Source organism: Mauremys mutica, chromosome 3, assembly GCF_020497125.1.
Source record: "Mauremys mutica isolate MM-2020 ecotype Southern chromosome 3, ASM2049712v1, whole genome shotgun sequence".
Lineage (NCBI taxonomy): Eukaryota > Metazoa > Chordata > Testudines > Geoemydidae > Mauremys > Mauremys mutica.
Genome location: NC_059074.1, coordinates 176498915 through 176514543, shown reverse-complemented (window position 1 = coordinate 176514543; position 15629 = coordinate 176498915). Strand labels below are relative to the sequence as shown.

At 48.6% G+C, this 15629-nt stretch overlaps 1 long non-coding RNA gene across 2 annotated transcripts in view; it reads left to right on the top strand.

Moving 5' to 3' along the window:
* Positions 1–13597, top strand: part of LOC123367381 — a 138722-nt gene extending 125125 nt beyond the window's left edge. For both annotated transcript variants that reach the window (XR_006578431.1, XR_006578429.1), the window contains 5 exons: positions 6735–6755; positions 7003–7023; positions 7499–7519; positions 8254–8274; positions 12197–13597. This is a non-coding gene — a long non-coding RNA (uncharacterized LOC123367381). The remainder of the gene's footprint in view (positions 1–6734; positions 6756–7002; positions 7024–7498; positions 7520–8253; positions 8275–12196) is intronic.
* The last annotated feature ends 2032 nt before the right edge of the window (positions 13598–15629 follow it).

Below are 15629 nucleotides of genomic sequence, written 5' to 3'. Positions count from 1 at the left end.
TTCCCTTTTGTAAATAGTCACTGTGATGGAGCAGGGACTGTCTGTGTGGGGGATGGGGGAGCCGGGGAGGACTTTAGGTGAGGGACAGGACCTGAGCCTGTAACCTGAGCTAGGCAGGGGGAGGGGAGGTCAACACCTTTGCCCGGGAAGCTAGACAAAAGCCTGGTCTACACTAGGCGTTTAAATCGGTTTTTGGAGCGTAAAACCGATTTAACGCCACAACCGTCCACACTAGGAGGCACCTTATATCGATTTTAATGGCTCTTTAAACCGGTTTCTGTACTCCTCCCTAACGAGAGGAGTAACGCTAGTATCGGTATTACCATATCAGATTAGGGTTAGTGTGGCCGCTGATCGACGGTATTGGCCTCTGGGCGGTATCCCACAGTGCACCAGTGACCGCTCTGGACAGCATTCTGAACTCGGATGCACTGGCCAGGTAGACAGGAAAAGCCCTGCGAAGTTTTGAAATTCATTTCCTGCTTCCCCAGCGTGGAGATCTCATCAGCACAGGTGACCACGCACAGCTCATCAGCACAGTTAACAATGCAGTCTCCTGAGAATCGTAAAAGAGCCCCAGCATGGACTGCACGGGAGGTACTGGATCTGATCGCTATCTGGGGAGAGGATTCAGTGCTAACAGAACTGCGTTCCAAAAGACGAAATGAAAAAGTATTTGAAAGAATTTCTAAGGCTATGACGGATAAAGGCCACAGCAGGGACTCAGTGCAGTGCAGAGTGAAAGTTAAGGAGCTCAGACAAGCCTACCAGAAAACCAAAGAAGCAAACGGAAGGTCCGGGGCAGGTCGAAAAACATGCCGCTTCTATGCTGAGCTGCATGCAATTTTAGGGGGCTGCGCCACAAGTACCCCACCCCTGATCGTGGATTCCGAGGTGGGGGTTGTAATCTCTGCCATGGCTGAGGATTATGCAGACGGGGAAGATGAAGATGAAGAAGAGGAGGAAGACCTAGCAGAGAGCACACAGCACTCCGTGAGCCCCAGCAGCCAGGAGCTTTTTCTCACCCTGACGGAATTACCGTCCTCCCAGCCCTCACAAGCCACTATCCCAGACAATGACGCCTTGGAAGGGAGCTCTGGTGAGTGTACCTTTGCAAATAGCAAACATTGTTTTTTAAGCAAGCCTTTTTTAATGATTGATTTGCCCTGAGGACTTGGGATGCATTCGCAGACAGTATAGTTACTTAGAAAAGTTTGTTAACATGTCCGGGGATTGAGAGGAAATCCTCCAGGGACATCTCGATGAAGCGCTCCTGTAGGTACTCCAGAAGCCTTTGCGGAAGGTTTCTGGGCAAGGCAGCCTTGTTCCGCCCACCATGGTAGGACACTTTACCACGCCATGCATGTAGCAAGTAATCAGGTATCATTGCGTGGCAAAGCATAGCAGCGTATGGTCCCGGTGACTGCTGGCATTCAAGAAGCATCCGCTCTTTATCTTGTTCTGTTATCCTCAGCAAAGTGATATCGTTCAGGATAACCTGGTTAAAAATCAGGAATTTAAGTGAGGGGGGTGGCCATTTTTCTACTGGGTTCGTGGACTGCAGCAGCTTAAAAAAAAAACTTTCCTGCACGTAGCAAAGCGGGGGGAGGGGAGGAGTGAAATGCCGATGATCTTTTCTGTGTTTGGTCACCGGCGATCTTCCCCAAGCTACCAGACACGCAGTGGGTGGGGGGGTGGGAAGGTTGTTGATTAGCAGGGAGCTAGTGTGGTATTAGCCATGCGTTGGGGGGGAGGGGTAAATCACTACAGAAGCCGAAAGACAGTGGCTTACCATGGCCGCATGCAAGCTGAATTCTGATGCCTGGACCTGTGTCTGTGAGATCTGTAACTCCAGAGCTGCAAGCACTCACTATTAAGATGAAAAATGCGACCTTGTAGGGAAATCACATGTGCTAGGTGAATAGTGCTGTTCACTGTGAAAGAGTATAACCATTGTTCTGTAAAATGTATCTTTCTAAATATTTATCTCCCTCATGCAGCTGCAAATTTTTCAACCATCCCTCCTCCATCCCAAAGGCTAGCACAGATAAGGCGGAGGAAAAAGAAGACGCGAGATGAGATGTTCTCGGATATTATGGAAGTTACACGCAATGAAAGAGCTCATCTGAATGAGTGGAAGGACGTGGTATCAAATTACAGGAAAGAGGCCAGTGAACGTGAGGACAGGAGGGATGAACGTGAGGACAGGAGGGACAACCGAGATGAGAGGTGGCGGCAGGAAGACCGGCAGGAAAATCAGCGGTGGCGGCAGGAAGATCAGCGGTGGCGGGATGCAACTCTGGGGCTGCTGCGTGATCAAACTGACATGCTCCGGTGTCTTGTGGAGCTTCAGGAACGGCAGCAGGATCACAGAGTGCCGCTGCAGCCCCTGTATAACCACCCTCAACCCTCACCATGTTCCACATCCTCCTCACCCAGAGGTGTAAGAACGCGTGGGGGGAGGCTCCGTGCACCCGCCCACTCCACCCCCGTGGACAGCCCAACCAGAAGGATGTCGTTACTGTGAATTTTTTTTAATGGCCTTCTCCATCCCTCCTATCCTCCTCCCAAACCACACCCTTACTTCTCTCCCTCTTTTTATAATGAATCAATAAAGAATTCATGCTTTTTAAATGAGAGTGACTTTATTTGCATAAGTAAGCTGTACTCGAAGGGGGAGGGGGAGTTGCTTACAGGGACTGAGTCAATCAAGGGGGTTGGGTGTTCATCAACAAACACAGCAGTCACACTGTACCCTGGCCATTGATGAAGCTCGTTTTCAAAGCTTCTCTGATGCGCACCGCTTCCTGGTGTGCTCTTCTAATCTCCCTGGTGTCTGGCTGCGCGTAATCAGCGGCCAGGTGATTTGCCTCAGCCTCCCACCCCGCCATAAAGGTCTCCCCCTTACTCTCACAGAGATTGTGGAGAATACAGCAAGCAGTAATAACATAGGGGACATTGGTTTGGCTGAGGTCTGAGCGAGTCAGTAATGTCCGCCAGCGCGCCTTTAAACGGCCAAATGCACATTCCACCACCATTCTGCACTTGCTCAGCCTGTAATTGAACAGATCCTGACCACTGTCCAGGCTGCCTGTGTATGGCTTCATGAGCCATGGCATCAAGTGGTAGGCTGGGTCCCCCAGGATAACGACAGGCATTTCAACATCCCCAACAGTTATTTTCTGGTCTGGGAAGTAATTCCCTTGCTGCAGCCGTTTAAACAGAGTAGTGCTTCTGAAGACGCGAGCGTCATGAACCCTCCCTGGCCATCCCACGTGGATGTTTGTGAAACATCCCTTGTGATCTACCAGTGCTTGCAGCACCATTGAAAAGTACCCCTTCCGGTTTACGTACTGGGTGCCCTGGCGCTGCGGTGCCAAGATAGGGATATGGGTTCCATCTATCGCCCCCCCACAGTTAGGGAATCCCAGTGCAGCAAAGCCATCCACTATGGCCTGCACGTTTCCCAGAGTCACAACCTTTCGTAGCAGCAGCTTAGTGATTGCTTTGGCTACTTGCATCACAGCAGCCCCCACAGTAGATTTTCCAACTCCAAATTGATTCCCGACTGACCGGTAGCTGTCTGGCGTTGCAAGCTTCCACAGGGCTATCGCCACTCGCCTCTCTACTGTGAGGGCTGCTCTCATCTTGGTATTATGGCGTTTCAGGGCAGGGGCAAGCAAGTCACAAAGTTCCATGAAAGTGCCCTTACGCATGCGAAAGTTTCGCAGCCACTGGGAATCGTCCCACACCTGCAACACAATGCGGTCCCACCAGTCAGTGCTTGTTTCCCGGGCCCAAAATCGGCGTTCAATGGATAGAATCTGCCCCATTACCATCAGGATCTCCAAAGCGCAGGGGCCCGCGGTTTGAGAGAATTCCGTGTCTACGTCCTCATCACTGTCATCGCCGCGCTGCCGTATCCGCCTCCTCCTCGCCTCGGATTGAAGGTCCTGGTTCACCATAGACTGCACGAGAGTGCGCGAGGTGTTTAAAACATTCACGATTGCGGTATTGAGCTGAGCAGGGTCCATGCTTGCTGTGCTATGGCGTCTGCACAGTTCACCAAGCAAAAAAAGGCGCGAAACGGTTGTCTGCTGCTCAGGGAGGGAGGGGTGAGGCTGTACCCAGAACCACCCGCGACAATGATTTTTGCCCCATCAGGCACTGGGATCTCAACCCGGAAATGCCAAGGGGCGGGGGAGGCTACGGGAACTATGGGATAGCTACGGGATAGCTACCCACAGTGCAACGCTCCAGAAATCGACGCTAGCCTTGGACCATGGACGCACACCACCGATTTAATGTGTTTAGTGTGGCCACGCGCACTCGATTTTATAAAATCTGTTTTACAAAACCGGTTTATGCAAATTCGGAATAGTCCCGTAGTGTAGACGTACCCAAAGGCAGAGAGCCGGCTGGAGAGGGTTGGGTCAGTTTCGATTTTGGGCTGGAGGGTGCAGTGCAGGGAATCCCAAGCTGGGAACTAAGCTCCCTGCACCCCCCAGAAGGACGAGTTTGAGGGGTCCTGGCTGTATCTCCAAGCTCTGCTGTAGCCTGCATTCCTGTGTCCAATAAACCTTCTGTTTTACTGGCTGGCTGAGAGTCACTGCGAGTCCCAGGCAGAGGGGTGCAGAGCCGGACTCCCCCACACTCCGTGACAGTCATCTCACATTAAGAATTTTAACTCTGTTCTCCAGCGCAGTCCCCCTCCCTCCCCAAGGTTCACTATGCACTAAGGTCACCAAAAGGCAATGGAAGAAACATGAAAGGGAACAGAAATAAAGTTTCCAACAGAAACTCTGATGCTGTTTTATTGTTCACTGTAGCATCCAAGTGATTATAGGCCGAGGCCCCAATTCGGCATAGCGCCTAAGCAAGTGTTTAACTTTAGTCTTGAAACACATGCTTAATTGTGTTTAAGCTTACTAAACTGCTCAAGACAGTTAAGACCAAAGCAGACTGTGAAGAACTTCCAAAAGATCTCACAAAACTAAGTGATTGGGCAACAAAGTGGCAAATGAAATTTAATGTGGATAAATGTAATGTAATGCACATTGGAAAAAATAACCCCAACTATACATACAATACAATATGATGGGGGCTAATTTAGCTACAACGAGTCAGGAAAAAGATCTTGGAGTCATCGTGGACAGTTCTCTGAAGATGTCCACGCAGTGTGCAGAGGCGGTCAAAAAAGCAAACAGGATGTTAGGAATCATTAAAAGGGGATAGAGAATAAGACTGAGAATATATTATTGCTCTTATATAAATCCATGGTACGCCCACATCTCGAATACTGTGTACAGATGTGGTCGCCTCATCTCAAAAAAGATATACCGGCACTAGAAAAGGTTCAGAGAAGGGCAACTAAAATGATTAGGGGTTTGGAGAGGGGCCCATACGAGGAGAAATTAAAGAGGCTAGGACTCTTCAGCTTGGAAAAGAAGAGACTAAGGGGGGATATGATAGAGGTATATAAAATCATGAGTGATGTGGAGAAAGTGGATAAGGAAAAGTTATTTACTTATTCCTATAATACAAGAACTAGAGGTCACCAAATGAAATTAATAGGCAGCAGGTTTAAAACAAATAAAAGGAAGTTCTTCACACAGCGCACAGTCAACTTGTGGAACTCCTTACCTGAGGAGGTTGTGAAGGCTAGGACTATAACAGCGTTTAAAAGAGAACTGGATAAATTCATGGAGGTTAAGTCCATAAATGGCTATTAGCCAGGATGGGTAAGGAATGGTGTCCCTAGCCTCTGTTCGTCAGAGGATGGAGATGGATGGCAGGAGAGAGGTCACTTGATCATTTCCTGTTAGGTTCACTCCCTCTGGGACACCTGGCATTGGCCACTGTCAGTAGACACAGCAAAGAATCCTGTGGCACCTTAGACAGGATACTGGGCTAGATAGACCTTTGGTCTGACCTGGTGCGGCCGTTCTTATGTTCTTATGTAAGTGCTTTCCTGAATTGGGCCATAACGTAATTGAGTTGTGGCATACAAGCGACAGTCTAAACCTATTAGACTGGCATTATCAAAAGCACTCGGGACTGGCCTAAATTTGCTCTTACTGAAGTCAGTGGTGAAACTCCCATTAACTTCAGTGGGAACAGAGCTAGGAAAATACTGCCAGTAATCTTTATAGTAAAAGCAACAGCACTAATAAAGACCCAGAGAATTGTAGAAATGCAGAACTGGAAGGGACCTCAAGAGGTCTTCTAGTCCTGCCACTTCCCCCCATCCTGCCTTGGTACATGTGGGTGAAGCATACCTAGACCGTCCCTGACAGTGTTTGTCTGACCTGTTCTTAAAAACCTCCAGTGATGGAGATTTCACAACCTCCCTAGCTAGAGAAGCAAATAAATATTGAAAGCTCAAGCCATATCAACAAACTATTCGCATTTTAGGATTTGATCCTGCTGTCTTTGCACTCTCGATTACCAGTGAAGCCAACAGGAGATTAGGGTCTGTGAAGCAGGATTGGCCTGAATCCTACAAATAATTCAGAACTGTAAACCTTTGAAAGGATTGATCTGTATGTGTAGTGAATCCATAAGGGTAATGCAGCATGAAAGAAAATGTTAGTACTGATGATCTTGATACTGGGAATTAATTTAAAAATGAAAAAAAAATCCTTGAAATTTTTATTCACTTAAAGTTCTTAAATAATTCAAATGAAAATATTAAATGAATGATATAATTTGTATTTGTTTTTGTTTTATTTTAGGGAAACACCTTGACAATATCAGTAAGTTCTATTTTTCTTCTATTGAAACATCTTACATGAAGTTTTAGGCAGTAAAGAAAAATCCCATGTAATAACAATTGAACCCAGACATTGCAAAGACTTAAGCCAATATGTAACTTTGCGCAATTCAGTGGGACTACTACACATGAATAAGTGTTTGCAGGATCAGGCCTATATCTGGATGCACTCGGATAAAATATTACAAGCATCTAATTATTTATGTGGATTTCTTTCTCTCTCTTTTTAGGTGAACTCCATGAAGATATTAGTAAGTTATATTTCTCCCAGTTGAAACTTTTTTTGGAGGGTGTTACTTTCCATTATAACATAATTTTATTTTTCTACCCTCAAAACTCCTGCAGCTTTAGATTAGGAAGGTACACGTTAATAGTAATGAATAGCCATGATCCTTCTGCATTATACAACCCACTGGTGAATGTGTTACAGGCCTGCCTGCATACTGCTCTACATACAATATGAGTCTGCTACAGACCCTTGCTAAATCTACAGCAATTTGGTCTTTTTTTTTAGCTCTGGAAGTCCCCACTTAAATCCCTGGTGAATCAGCCAAGATGGTGGCCATCACACTTGCATATGGTTAACTTTAAGTATGTGATTACTTCCACTGAAATAAATCAAGGCCTATGTACGTGAGCTGAATGACTATAATGAAAAGTGATCTATACATTTCCATATATGCTAAGAGAATTTTTAATTGCCTTTTCCTTTTCTTTTTATTTAAGGTGAGCTGAATGAAAAAATTAGTAAGTTATATTTTCTCATTTCTGTGTGGATTGCATCTTCTCATGACATTGTCCATCTACTTTTCTCCCCAGACAGGAACTGCAGGCTGAATTCAAACACACAACAAATGATTTGTCACCAAGAAAGATTGTGAGATAGTGATTAAAACTGAGAGTATTGAATAGATATGCTGGTCCACATTCTCAGCCACCTAATGAAACAGTGTGACAGACATTCTGAGTTTTGACAAGCTCTAGTCTGGAGTATTGTAGTACTTCCTATGGAATCACAGAAATGTATTGGAACACTGCGAGTAACAACTCCAACACACACACGCAGGCCTTGACTTTGTACTAGAGTCCCAGATCAGATACAACAATATAGTAACATACAAAACAACAATTTAACAGTAAGATAAAGATACAACACTATCTGTTGGTAAGGAGTTCGCCTACAGTGATCATCACATTACATAAATTCACTGCCTACAACCCCATCCCACCCTGTGTAGGGGTTGTGTATAGGATGTGGCCTTTAACCCCACGTAGGGCTAGAATAATTGATACTGGAAGATTTCAGAGGTGCCTTATCCATGGTTTGGAAGGGAATCGTTCCCCAAAGACAGATTAAAAAGTCTTGGCATGAGATGGTTTTGATGAAGGGGTTGGGCTTAATTTAATCTTGGGAGAAAAGCTCTTCCATAACATCTTTATTTCTGACTTTTAAAATTATTATTACTATTATTATTATTTAGGTGGACTTCAAAGAGAACTTGGTAAGTGTTTCCCTCCCCCTCCCTTTTTCTGTAATGCATCCTTTTTTATTAATCAGATTCAGCTTAACAATGAACTTATTCACATGAGTGCTCACTTTTATTTGATTTGCTTGGTTTCAGGATGGAGAAAAGCCCTAGTTTGTCCAAGTAAATAAAGTTTGTATTTAGTTAATGTCCAAATTTCACTTTCTGGAGAGATCCTTGCTCCCTTTCTTTGCAGAAATAGTTTAAAACAACACAAAACACAAATAGGAAATAATGCAATAGTTTCTCTGGTTGAAATTTGAATGGTGAAGGTGGTTCCCCAAGTGAGCTGTATTGCTGGGGAATCTTCCTTTGGGAACACGAAGAGGAGTGAATTAATATTTTTCTGGATAATACATGCTCAGGTAGTACTTGAATGGGATGCTGTCCTGATGTTATTCTGTGCACATTCATAGGGGAAGGACAGCCCAGTGGCTAGCGTGTTAGCCTAGAATTCTGAAGGCCTCAGTTCAGATCCCTGCTCCTGTGTGACATTGGACAAATCACTTAGTTTCTTTTTTGCCAGAAGCTGGGAATGGGTGACAGAGGATGGGTCACTTGATGATTGCCCGTTCTGTTCATTCCCTCTGGGGCACCTGGCGTTGTCAGAAAACAGGATACTGGGTCAAACAATATATGCCATTCAACCCAAAACAAACACCTTTTAAGATTTTTGGTTGACCCCAAATTATTATTTTTTTTATTTATTTTTGGTGTAAACCTAAAAATCAGTTATTTGCACAGTTCTGGGAGAAGAAGAGAAAGATGCACAAAACTTCCCACACCGGTTTCACCTGCTGCTCTATGGGTCTGCTCTTATATACATCCAGTGCTTAATGTGTAATGAAAGAGGTTTCGGGTCTCAAGCAGTATTTTCTACATTCATAATTGATGAAGCAAGCCCAGAGGTACCAGATCTACAAACTGCCAAGCCTAGAGATGCCAGGGCTCAATGCTGGCACAAATTTAAGCACTGAACACATCCTCTTCCCCACACAGACCTCCTTATTCCTGATGTACGATTTGATAGGAATTTTTATTGTCAGCTATCCTAGTGATCAGGCTGTCCTGGGAGCTTTGTCTTCAGGGGGAAAGACGACTTTGTCAGTTTTTGTTAAAGTTTGATTCTATAGCAGTTTCCTCTCCTCTGCTGAAAACAGAAGATGATCTTCTCCTTCCTCCTTAGATAATGTCGTGAGGAGACCTGGGTGAAAAATGGATATTTCAGTTCATTGGCAATTTCAAAAAAATGAAGACAAATTTGTTTTGGGTCAGACCAGAAATGAAAATTTTTAGAAAGTTAAAAACATGATTTAAACAAAATATTTTATTTTGAGCATTATAAACTTTTTTTTTTTGCTTTTTAAAAAATAAAATTAAGGGAAATTTTGAAATAAAAAATTGTTCCCAACCAAAAAAATCAAAATATTTCATTTTTAATATGTCAAAACAAAAGATTCTGATTTTTTTTGAATATTTTTATTTGTCTTAAACAAATAATTTGGCAAAATTGACATGGATTTGGAAAATGTTTGTGTTGTTGAATCTGCATTTTTCACCAACAAAAGTTTTGGCCTAACAATGTCACCAACTCTAGTTGTGAGAGCGACCCATTGTGTTTTATTCCACTTTAACCACTGTTTGGGCTAAAATCTCTTTCTGCTTCTTCAGACTGTCCTAACACCCTTTCCTGGTGGCTCGCCACACTCTAGAGAGATGGCCTCTTGGCTGGTAGCCCTTTCTACCTGGCCTTCATTATTCCCCATGGAACTTAAATTAGGGGTATATCAAATCATGCTATGGTGCGACCTGACTTTAAATATTAGGAAGAAGGAGCACAGCAGGGGTTCTGTTCATGAAAAAGAAATGGGAATAAAATCTGCTGGGGCTCCCCAGCGTTCCTGGGTCTCTGATCCCCTCTCTGGGGAGAGGCATCTGCAGGCAGGGCCGCCCAGAAGATTCCGGGGGCCCGGGGTCTTCGGCGGCAGGGGGCCCCCGCTTTGGCGGTAAGTCGGCGGTGGGGGGTCCTTCCGTTCCGGGACCCACCGCCAAAGTGCCCCGAAGGACCCCCGGCCAGCGAAGACCGGGAGCAAAGAAGTTCTGGGGGCCTGGGCCCCCCGAGAGTTCTGGAGCGAGTGAAGGACCCCACTCCAGGGGCCCCAAAAAACTCTCGTGGGGGCCCCTGCTGGGCCCGGGGCCTGGGGCAAATTGCCCCACTTGACCCCCCCCTCTGGGCGGCCCTGTCTGCAGGAGAGAAAAGATTCTGCATCTCAGACCTGGCTCAGATGGCCTTTCGCTTGTGTTACTGACCTGTTCCTGCTCGGGTTTGTGACTCTGTCCTGCACTCTGCTGAGGGGGAGATATGATTGCTCTTTATAAATATATCAGAGGGATAAATATCAGGGAGGGAGAGGAATTATTTAAGCTTAGTACCAATGTGGACACAAGAACAAATGGTTATAAACTGGACACTAGGAAGTTTAGACTTGAAATTAGACGAAGGTTTCTAACCATCAGAGGAGTGAAGTTCTGGAACAGCCTTCCAAGGGGAGTAGTGGGGGCAAAAGACATATCTGGCTTCAAGACTAAGCTTGATAAGTTTATGGAGGGGATGGTATGATGGGATAGCCTAATTTTGGCAATTAATTGATCTTTGGGATTATTAGCAGGTAAGTATGCCCAGTGATCTGTGATGGGATGTTAGATGGGGTGGGATCTGAGTTACTACAGAGAATTCTTTCCTGGGTGCTGGCTGGTGAGTCTTGCCCACATGCTCAGGGTTTAACTGAATTTTCCTCCAGGGCAGATTGGCAGAGGCCCTGGAAGTTTTTCGCCTTCCTCTGCAGCATGGGGCACGGGTCACTTGCTGGAGGATTCTCTGCAGCTTGAGGTCTTTAAATCACGATTTGAGGACTTCAGTAACTCAGACATAGGTTAGGGGTTTGTTACAGGAGTGGGTGGGTGAGGTTCTGTGGCCTGCGTTGGGCAGGAGGTCAGACTAGATGATCATAATGGTCCCTTCTGACCTTAAATCTATGAATCTTGGAGCTCCTCCCCATTCAGAGCTGGGTAAATCCTGAAGGAAGGACCCGGGGCAGATCGAACCTTCCCCGAGAGATGAGCTCTGCCCAGGGGTGATGGATTCCTCTTCCTAAAACTGGGGGTGGGGGGAGGTGGGTATGAGGCCCCACCCCGCTCCATGGCCCTGCCCCTACCCCTTCTCTTCCTCCGGAGGTCCCGCCCCCTTGGCCTAGCCAGAAGCTGGAGCCCATTCTGCCTGGGATGGGGGAGGGTTGAGCGTAGCCCCTGGCTAGGGTGACCAGACAGCAAATGTGAAAAATCGGGACGGGGGTGAGGGGTAATAGGAGCCTGTATAAGAAAAAGACCCAAAAATTGAGACTGTCGCTATAAAATCAGGACATCTGGTCACCCTACCCCTGGCCCATGTCCTCATCCCCTGGGTCCCCACTGAGGCAGGTGGAGGGTCTGCAGCTCCCCACGGCTGCCCACGTGGCTCTTACCCTGACCCAGATCCAGCTTCCAGCCTGGCCTGGGGACAGGGACTCGGGGGCCAAAGAGCTGCAACCAGGCCATGGTAAGAGACACCCGGGCAGCTGCTGTGGAGAGCCACAGACCCTCCATCAGCCCTGGATGGGGGGTCATCTGGGGGGCAGGGACATGGGCCAGGGGCTGCTCTCGCCCCCCACCTCCCCCCACGGCTCCCCACAGCTGCACAGGTTCCCCGGTCAGGCTCCAGCTTCTGGCCTGGCCAGGAGGTGGGCCTTTGGGGGAGCAGAAGGGGCAGGGGGCAAGGCCCGTGGGGAGTGGGAGGGCCAGTCCCTCATTCCTGCACCTCTGGTTCTGCCTTTAGCATCATGATTCTCTCTTTCCACTGCAGCGAATGTGACCCTGGATCCAAACACAGCAAATGCCCAGCTCATCGTGTCTGAGGATCGGAAAAGCGTGAGGCGTGGAATTGCACGGCAGGAGGTGCCGGACAATCCAGAGCGATTCCATTCTTTCTGTTTGCTGGGCTGTGAGAGGTTCACCTCAGGGTGACATTACTGGGAGGTGGAGGTGGGAGATGGATGATTTGGGGCTGTGGGTGTTGCCAGAGAGTCTATGAGGAGGAAGGGAGGGATCAGATTTAACCCTGAGCAGGGGACCTGGGCTGTAGAGCAGTGTGGGGATCAGTACCGGGCTCTCACCTCCCCGGAAACTCCCATGCCCCTGAGTGAGAGACCTAAGAAGATTGGGGTTTATCTGGACTATGAAGCGGAGTGGGTGGCATTTTATAATACTGGTAATGAGACCCTGATCTTTACTTTCATGTCAGCATCTTTCACTGGGGAGACAATCCTTCCCTTCTTCTGGGTGGGGATTGGAGTCCCGCTCAGAGTCTGCCCCTGAGGCCTGGAGATGGAGAGGTAGCAATATCCCACTGGGGTTCACTCTGATTATGGACCAGAAATGGACTGAACTAGTTGTTGTCCTGGGGACAGCTCAGATGGTTTAAAACACACTGCTGTGGTTCTAGAGAGGGGGATTGAGGAGACAGAGAAGATGGGGGGGGGGTTGTAGGGAGCATAGGCACCGACTCTGTGGGTGCCACAGGGCTTGAGCACCCACAAGGAAAAATTAGTGGGTGCTCTGCACCCACCGGAAGCCAAGCTCCCTTCACTCCCCATCCAACTCACCTCCTTCTCCTGCCCTGAGCACGCCGCGTCCCCACTCCTCCACCTACCTCCCAGTGCTTCCCGCCGCCACACAGCTGTAGCAAGCTCTGGGAGGGAGGGGGGAGGAGGCAGGAGCGGGGCGGGGACGGAGATTTGGGGAAGGAGTTGGACTCGGGGCAGGGGTGGAGTTGGGGTGGGGCCGGGGCCGACGGGGGGTTGAGCACCCACTGGCGCCTGTAGAAGGTGGTGCCTATGGTAGGGAGAGGAGAAGCTGAAGACTGGAAAGGGAACGTGAGGCTTTACTGGGGAGGGAGATGCTGGAAGGAAATGGAGGGTGAAAGACAGGGAAAGGGGGTAAGGAAAGTAGAGAGAGAGGGAATAAAACTGTTCAATATTATGGAAAGTGATTGTGTTTTCTTAACTCAGTCCCTTTGTTCATGAAAAAAACTATTTTGAGGCCTTAAATTATTCTTGCAGATTTTGGACACTCTCTTCTCTGTGTTCTGATTATTACACTATCATTGAATTGTTTGGAATTCTCACATTTCCTGACTGTAAATATAGCATGTATTTTAAATGCTGTTATTTCTGTTCGGTATTTTCTTTTCTCTCTCTTTCTTTCAAGCTGTTTGTTTTTTAAAGGAGCAGTACCTTTTTTTCCTGCATAAGCTCTGGACTGTGTGCCGGGCATCCCAGGTCTGCAGGATGATGTGATCTCACCAGTCTGTGCTTGTGGCCCTGTGCCAGTCTACCTAGGGAATACCAGCAGCTATGCCAGTTATACTGAGCAGCATATGCCAGTGTGAGTCTGCCATGCCAGGGTACTCCTTCTCCTCCTGCTCCATCATACAGTCCATCAGGTACCTTTGGTGGGGCAGAAAAGTCCTCTCAAATGTTCACCAGCACTTCAAGGAAGCTCTGTCCTTTTTCTGATGCAGGAGTGAAAGTGCAAGCGAGAGGATTTCTTCAAAAGGTGCCTTCTCCATGTTGCTGGCTCTGGTAGCTTGGCACACACAGACCAAAATCACTCCTCGGCACTCTGTGTTGGCGGGCTGTTCAAACTTCCTGTAACAAGAAGGGTGGGCAGAAAAGTTTTTCTACACTGTAACATGCTCAAAGGGCCACAGCGGCCACATTTCAGGCTGGTGTTGGGGAATCTGGGCTAGGGTTGGTTGGACTCAGGTCTACATGCTGCAGTGTGGACACCAGAGCCCCAGATTTGAGCCTAGGTTAGAAATGTCTTCATGTAGGGTTAAGAACCAGTATAGATGCTCAAGCCCAGGGTTCTCCAACATGGGCCAGCTGACTCCAGACCCAAAAACCTTGGGCTTACATTGCAGTGTAGACAAACCCAGAGTGACATACATGCATATCCTCATTAGAGTTCAGTGACACAACCAGTTCAGGAGAAAAAAAATTCCATGACTATCTTCAAAAATCACATCTGGAAAATGAAAGGGAAATAAACAAGGAAACACTTTTATATGCTTTATTTACATAAAGATCCTCTGCCCCAGCCAGAGCCCTCATCCCCCCTGCACCCTAATCCTCTGCCCCAGCCCTGAGCCCCCTCCTGCATCATGAATCCCTCATCCTCAGCCCTACAGCCCTCACCCCTGTACTCCCTCCTATCCTCAAACTCTCTCCCCAGAAGGTGCACCCCCTCCTCCTTCCCACACACCCCTTCCCAACCCCAAACTCCGTCCCAAAGCCTGCACCCTTCACCCCCTCCTGCACACCCACCCCCTGCCCCAGCCCAGAGCCTGCACCCAGCACCCAAACTCCATCCCAAAGCCTGCACCCTGCACCCCTCCTGCACCCTAATCCCCAGCCCAGGAGCTGCACCCCAGACCTCCCCCCCCAAACCCCCTCCCAGAGCCTTAGGCAGGTGGGGGCAGAGTTTGGGGGGGTGGAGTTGGGGTGCGAGTTCTGGGCACCACCAAAATTTCTACAAACTTGCCACCCGTGGCCCTAGGAGCACAAGCAGTGACAGTGGTGGGGGTGAGTGTGCTGCTGGGGGGAGCAGGAAAGGGGGGCTCCTCCCCCAGAGCTTGCTGCTGCCGGCAGGGAAAGGGCCGAGGGGAGTCCTCCTCTCTGTCCCCTGTCCCAGAGCAACACCCTGCACCCCAAACTCATCCCCAGCCCTGCCCCACCCCAGAGCCCACACCCCGAGCCAGAGCTTTCACCCCCCACTGCACCCTCTGACCCCACCACAAACCCTTCATCTCCGGTCCCAACCAGAGCCCTCATCCCCCTGCACGCTGACCCTCTCCCCCAGCCCTGAGCCCCTCCCATTCCCAGCCCCAGCTAGAGCCCTCACCCTGAGCCCCTCCCACACTCCAAACCCTTCACCTTCAGCCACAGTCCTCACCCCTGCACCCCGTCCCGCTGCACCCCCTCCCTCCATACCCCTTCCCACCCCCAAACACTCTCCCAGAGCCTGCCCCCCATCCCCCTGCCCCAGCCTAGGGCCTGCACCCCAGACCTCCTCCCTCACCCAAACTCCCTCCCAGAGCCGTTGGCAGAGTTTGGGCGGAGCGGGTTCTGGGCACCACCAAAATTTCTACAAACCTGCCCCCCCTGCCCCGCCTCAGGGTTATGACTGATCCAGCCTTTCCCCCTCACAGACTCTCTGGCCACCCCCACAGCCCAGCG